Source organism: Mus caroli, chromosome 16 (assembly GCF_900094665.2).
Source record: "Mus caroli chromosome 16, CAROLI_EIJ_v1.1, whole genome shotgun sequence".
Taxonomy (NCBI): domain Eukaryota; kingdom Metazoa; phylum Chordata; class Mammalia; order Rodentia; family Muridae; genus Mus; species Mus caroli.
In genome coordinates this window covers 87579321-87586597 of record NC_034585.1, presented here as the reverse complement: position 1 = coordinate 87586597, position 7277 = coordinate 87579321, and the positions used below count along the sequence as shown (strand labels likewise).

Here is a 7277-nt window from a genome sequence, read left to right as displayed (position 1 = left end):
GGAGCCAAGGTTATCAATGGTGTTCACGAGGATAGAACAGAGATGCAATGAGAAACAAAAGAATGGGAGTCACGCATTGGCTCTCTCCAGCTGCATCTTAAACTGGCAGCTAGGCCTGCTTAGATGGGCTTTCTTCATCCCTTTCACAGAGCATTTGACTCATGGCCATTTACTTGGAGCCTTTCGAAATAGTCTTCTGTACAGAGCTAGAATTTCCAAACTTTGAAAATACAGAGCTTGCGAAATCTTAAATATCTGTGATTCCTTGAAGGCCAGAGTGGTTGCTTTTGATAGCAAGAAGAAAGACAGGACTAGCTTCATGGGAGATTTCAACCATGAGTATCTTCTCAAAGAGTGGAATGATTAAAGACAGAAAGGGACGCATTTGTGTTATACATTCATGAGCAGCTGCCTGTCCATGTCGGCTATTTTTTTTTTAAATAGGAAGAATATGTGGCTTAAAAATTAGAAGAAAAGATGTGACTTACATTTATGAGTTCAAAGAGAGAGGTTCCTGCCCACATTATAGAGCACATTATGGGGGTGGTAGCTGTGCTGTCTGGCCTTCACAAGCCTGCCTTTGCCTCTCTGTTGTAAAAGTCCCCACTGTGACGCCTGTTGGGACCAGTGGTTCCAACTGCAGTTGCATCCATGATGGTTGACCTAGGAAAGAGACTCGTTGTCATTGACATTCCTTATGCTGGGGTCACCAAGCCTTGTGGGGGACACACTCAAAGTTAATGCATATCCATTGTTGGTCTAACGTTTGAAAGCAACTGGCCACACTAGTTCTCATAGATTAAATCTAAGAGGCTGGCCCTTGGAAAAGGGGCCTGTGATGTTCTAAGAGATCTCTGTTCCCAGGAGTGTCCCTGTATCATCTCTGTGTGGAAGAAGGCACCTGTTCTCTCTGCTGTCTGGAAGAGCTCTGGGTCCTCACCACACACCGTGGGATACAGCCATCCTCTCAGCGTGCATGGCATTCTGTGGCTGGAAGGAGCTGAGACTGACAAGATATCCTACCTGATCTTGATCCCCTCTCTCTCAGGTCAATAGACCAGAGCTCTTCCTTGGTTACACTCCAAGTTCTGCTGACAAAACAAAGCATGCACAAATGGGAAAGGGTGGAGCTTTAGAGAGGCACCCTAGTTGAACATCGGGATGGAAGTCAGCACATAGGGCAACATGGACTCCTTGAAAATGGCTGCAGTGAGAAAGAAGATGCTTCCAATGGGCTGCTTGTCTTCAGCTCCGAGCACTGATGACCTCTGCACAACAGATTGTGTGTGTGTGTGTGTGTGTGTCTTAATTGCCACACTTTTAAGTTAGTCTCAGGCCTGTGCAACAGGCACATATGTACCCTAGAGTTTGATTTATTATGTGAGGCATCCTTATGATGGATTTGGGGGCAATAAACAGATGCCAGTCATATCTGTCACAACCACCTGCTCCAATGCCAACATGGCCAGGCCATCATGGCACCTCTGTCCACTGTGTATCCTTGACACTGTACTGAGGAGAGACTCACCAAAGGGTGGCAGCAAGGGAGCTGGAACTTTGGCTCCTATGATCCCATTCCCAGAGTCTCCCCTATGTTCTCGTGGCTGTGTCCTGTCACATGGAGAAGAGTGGTGAGGCGGACCCTGGACATCAGAACAAGGTACAAATGCAGTCATGCGGACAGCTCCTAGTCAGAAGACACTGACACCAGAGGGAGTTTTCAAAAGAGGTGCTCAGATCATACGTGTCTCACAGTCAGGGAGAGGGAGACCAGCTTCCGTTCACCTCATAGGACACTAAATGCATGCTCAGACTAAGGCCAGGGGACAAAGGTGTGTCTATGGAAACCCCATGTATGTACAACTGAGACTCATACTGAGAACCATGGAGTGTTCAGGCTAGTGAGGGAACATTCCAGAGTAAAATAAGACTGTGAGGGTATAGGGAGGGAGGGATGGCAGAGGTCAGAGAGAAAGAGCGCGAGCGTGTGCCACAGAGGTGAGCACAAAGTGAAGCTTGGCTATGCCCAAGCGTTGGAGGATGCGCATGAAGCTTGACAGAAGGCTGAGTCTGGGAAGAGTCAGAAATCACAATTGTGCTTTTATTTTCCAGATGAATATGAGAATGTATTTGCCTCCCGTAGCAGTCTCTGCCTTCCTGGGCTTTCATCTATATGTAGTGTCCGTGCAAGTAACATGTGACATTCAGTGATGATGGTGACTGATCACTCGGTGGCTTCTCCCCACCTGCCACGTGAGTGCCTTTGCTTTATGGCTCACTTCAGCCAACGTGCCCTCTGTATCCTTCCTTGGTTGACAACAACCCTGGCTACACAGGACACCCAGAGGCTACTAGGAAGAAAGAACTTAGGGGTCTAGGGAGATGGTTCAGATGATAAAATGCTGGTGTGGTCCTCAGAGCTCACACCACATGCAGTGAGAAGGTGGAGACAGTGGTCCCCTCTGGCTCTCAGGCCAGCCATGCTAGTCTCCTTAGTGAGTTCCAGACCAGGGAGAAACCCTGTCTCAAAAAGCCAAGTAGATGACATCTTAAGTTGTCCACTGGATTTCACATGTATGTGCACACGTGAGCTCATGCTGACATGACCACATGCACACAACACACATGCATGTGTAGTTCACGGGATGCATTGCAGTTCTTCATGCTTGCAAAAGTCTTCAAAACCTCCTTTAGTTATTTTAAATAATGTCTTCATTGCTTCAAACCTAGGCATGTGGACTTTATCACGGGTGTTCTAATTGCTCGTATTTATTGTTAGTGACTGTCTCTTACTGCGCTTAACTCAAAGCTTAAGCTTTATCATTAGCATGTATGTGTAGGAGAGAAACTGTCAGTTTCCATACATGTACTGGGATGTATATCCACATATAAGGAAGGCCGATGTGTGGGTTATATGCTCTCTGAGCGGCAGGATATAAGCCAAACTCCAGGAAATGACTAGCAAAGCCAGTCTGCTCAGACTCACACAGCCAGTGACTCACTGGCTACATTCATACCGGCACGCTGCTCTGTTTAAAACTGAACTCCCTCTAGTGCAATAAAAATACCAAACTCCTGATATGAAGGTTGCAAGAGATTGAGGTTAACTCATGTTAATTTAGATTATACATGGGAATCCAAGCACTGTTGTGCAGATTTGCCAAAGGCCAAACTGGCTAAGTTATCACTTCCCTAACCCATGTGATCTTTAAGTTGGCTTTTTCTCCCAACTCCAATTTATATTCTTCCATCTGCGCAAAGCACAGTTTTTTAGTGAAGTTCCCTCCCTAAGCCATGTCTAAGCATGGAGGATAAAGATGCCAAAGGATAGTGGGAAGCTGGTGGGTGGGTACCGTTTTCATTCACTCTGTCAGGATCTCAGCTCCATCTCTGCTCCCATTCTCCAGGAATTAAAGCTATGTGGACATCCTGGTGTGTAAGTTGCCATGTTTATTTATTTTTTTCCTATTCAAATTTAGTCATCTCTGTCTTAGGGTTTCTGCTGTTGTGAAGAGACACCAAGACTATGGCTACTCTTATAAGGAAAAACATTTGATTGGTATTGGCTTTACAGTTTCAGAGGTTTAGTCTGTGATCATCACAGCAAAAAGCATGGTAGCACGCAGTCAGTCATGGTATTGGAGAAGGAGCCAGAAGCTGTAAAGTTGGATCAGCACGCAACAGGGAGAGGAGGGTGGGTGGGAATGAGAGAGGTGTGTGCTGAGCCTGGCTTGAGCGTCTGAAACCTCCAAGCCCATCCCCAGTGACACACTTCCTTCAACAAGGCCACACCTCCAATAATGCCACTCCCGATGAGTCTGTGGGAGCCATTTTCATTCAAACTTCCACATTTGCTACACAGACCACAGTGTCTCAGCCTCAGCAATGTGGTCACACTGGACCTGGCTTTTTTTTTCCTTGCTTGGTACATTGTCCCGCACATTGTAGGCTGCTCAGGAGTACCCCTAATCTTCAGCCACTAAATGCTAATGGCATTATCCATCAAGGTTTTTGTTTTGTCTGTAGGCACCTGTGCATTTGTTTGTATTTGTGTAGGGGCATGTGCATGCATGTGTATGTGCATGTGCATGTGTATGTGTATACATGTGAAGGCCTAATGCTAACACCGGGGCGACTTCCTCCTTCGCTCTCCATCTTTTTCCCTTGAGGCAGGTCTCTCACTTCATCCCAGAGCTGGCTAACACTGCTGGTCTCACTAGCTCTTGTCCCCAGGGTCCTCTGTCCCTGCCTTGCCAGAGCTGGAACCACAGGAAGGTTGTCATGCCTGTGTGGCGCTTACACAGGGGTTAAGGATTCAAACTCTTGTCCTTGCTTGTGTGGCAAGCGCTTTACTCTCTGGACATTCTGCAAGCTTTGACAGGCTAAACTCATCATTGCCAGGGGTTCCAAATGCCTGTGTGGGGACAACGGACATGAAGGCTTAGTTTTACATTTAATTTTAATTTTAATTGTTTCGGAAAGTAGGAATCACCGTGTACACTCCTCAGTATCTTGTTTCTCCTAAGTCAAAACCATGACACCAACAACAACAACAAAAAATCGTGACAAAAGTTTTCATCAACTGTAGTGCTGTTTGATGACTTTAATGGCTGATTAATATTTTGTGGGGGGGTGGCACCGTATCTTAAGCTTACTCTGCCGTTCTTCTGTTATGGATATTTACATAGGTTGTAGTCCTCGGCCTCCAGAACTGCAACTAGGCATCTTGGTTCTCAAGTTCTTACAGGTTCCCAGAAACAGAACTGCGTCACATCTATTGTTCATTTTAAAAGATAATTTCCAGGCCATTTGATGATAGCCTTTGGAGGCAGCTGTAAGTTGCACTTGAATTAAGGAAGCGTGATCAGATTCTGAAACCTTGGTGGACAATGGATGGGATTATTTCAATTTTTTTTAAACAGGAAAAGAAACACAAATATATTTGAAAATTTAATCCTAAATACAGCAACTCTGTGAGCTGCAGGAAGTTTTTGGTTCAGCTGCTGGACCTTTCCAATGACGTCAGTCAGGCTTTTGAGTAAAGCCTACATTAAATGAGCCCTGGAGGTGTGTGTACCTGAGCTGACATTGTCTTCTGTAGTCATGCTAGGAAAGAGAAGCTGAAGAGGGGCTGGAGTAAAGCTGTATCAAGTGATGTAATACTTTAAAACCACGTCTTGTAAGTTCCCTTGGTGTTGATGTGCACCGGAGACTCTGAACCCAACTCCACTAGTCAATAAAACACAGCCTGACTATCATGTCAGTATCAAGGGACTGGCTGAATGGCTCTCTGTTTAAGACTTTGGATTATTGAAATGTCACTTAAGTCCTCAGCCAGAGCTCAGCCCAGCCTCTAGGTAGCAGGTTTTCATGTTTTCTATTCTTCTCCCCTTTAGAGACGTATTGAGACAAAGCACAACTTGGTGTTAGAATCCCACGATCTCACTCCTCGGCTAAGAAAACGAAGACTTCCTTTGGCCTGTTGGAGTGACTCGGTGAGTGTGTCATTTCTTTTGGTCACTGAGCTGTAAGCGCACCCTTCTCTGGATTTGGCAGGTGTCAAGTCACAGAGGACAAAACTGAGTTCAGATGAAGTGCTTGACTTCTTTTTCAACAGGTGTACTTTAAAATGCGCATGTGCTGTGTGCTTGGAAATTTTCATAGAGCTTCCTTGTTGCGATTGGAAGGCAAAGATGGCCTCCAGGCGACCGACCGGGAGGGCTGTGTTAGCCTCCAGCCTCCGCGGAGGCTCTGGGCTGTGCTCGAAGCCTTTCAGTGGTACAAGCACACACTTTTTGTAGTTAGAGTAATATCTGGATTTCTCCAATTCCTCTGTTCTCTGACGTCGTTTCGCCTAATGAGATGATCGTAATGCTTGGGCTGTACAGGAACAAAGCAAAGACTGATTTTATGTGGAGTTTTGGGAACACTGAGTTCAGTAATTAGAACATTGAGAGAAAAAAAAAAGTCTAGGGATTGGTTGAAGATGGAGTTTAGTAATCACAGTTGATCTGATTCTTACAGGTTGGCTTGAGAAGTTTGGGCTTGTTGCTGATTGGCTGACTTTCAGAAGGGAAAGGAGATTGCTGATTGGCTGGAAGCGCAGGGTTGCCGCTGATTGGCTGGTTGTCCGAAGTGCAGGGTTGCCGCTGATTGGCTGGTTGTCAGAGCATTAAGAAAGCAGAATTTCCGCTGTTGCCTTTAGTGGCTTCATACAGGTCTTGGCTGTAACAAGTTTCTGCCTTCAGACTCTGGCCATGAGATATTCTTTTCATTTCTTTAATCATGAGTTTAGGAACTTCAAATTCTCGACTGTGTGAGGAAGTCAGGGAATAGAACTTGCCAAAGAGTGAATGTGTTTGCACTCTGTTGGCTTCTCCACTCCCAAGGGTAGTGGGACACACGGGGTTTATCAAGTGTTTGATCTTTGTTAGTCTATTTGATGATGGAATCTTAAGATGTCCTCGACTCCCAAAAGTGAAGGCAAGAGAACATGCTCGCTTGTGTGCATCGTATGAGTGTGCTTGTGTTCGGTCTTCCTGCCCATCTGGGTGTTTGTGGATGTAATAGCTTGTCATCAGGCATCTTTCTCAATCACCCTTCCATCTTCATTCTTGGGGATATGGTCTCCCGTTAGACTTAGAGCTCCCAGTTGGCTGGATTGGCTGCTCAGTGCACCCCATAATATGCCTGTCTCTGCCCCCCAAATGTTTGGATTACAGAGGTACCGTGTCTGGCTTTTCTGTTCGTTCTGGAGATTCAAAGCAGAGTTCTTGTGTCTGTGTATCAAGGACTTACCAGGGACTCATCTCCTCCGCCCGGAGCACCGTAAAAATTAAATAAATAGTTTAAATATCTGCATATTTCTGCTGTCATCTGACCCTTTTGTTTAGGTTTTTTTACAATATTAAATTTTAAGGCCCTGTTCTTTAGCCCTTTACAAATTGAAAGTTCTCAGCATATGATTCAATGTATGTTTGTTTTGGGTTTTCTTCAACTATCCAGGAAGAGAATATCCATGAAGACGTGCTTTGACACAGTCAGATTGCTCAGTTATTTTTCTTGGCTTCTGGGTTTGATATTATATATGGAAAACTCTAACTTAGAAATTCTAGTTTCTCTTTTTAAGATTACATTTATTTATTCATTTTGTTGAGGGTGGTGCTTGTGCGACGATGGTGTGTCTGTGGAAGTCAGAGAACAACTTGCGGGGGCTGGTTTCTCCATTTTCTTTTCTTTTTTCTTTCTTTCTTTCTTTCTTTTTTTTTTTTTGGTTT

At 45.1% G+C, this 7277-nt stretch overlaps 1 long non-coding RNA gene across 1 annotated transcript; it reads left to right on the top strand.

Moving 5' to 3' along the window:
- Positions 1-1452: 1452 nt before the first annotated feature.
- On the top strand, positions 1453-6907 carry LOC115029551. Its single transcript, XR_003835113.1, has 3 exons — positions 1453-1660; positions 2113-2253; positions 5397-6907. It is a non-coding gene; the product is annotated as an uncharacterized LOC115029551 (long non-coding RNA).
- Positions 6908-7277: the final 370 nt, after the last annotated feature.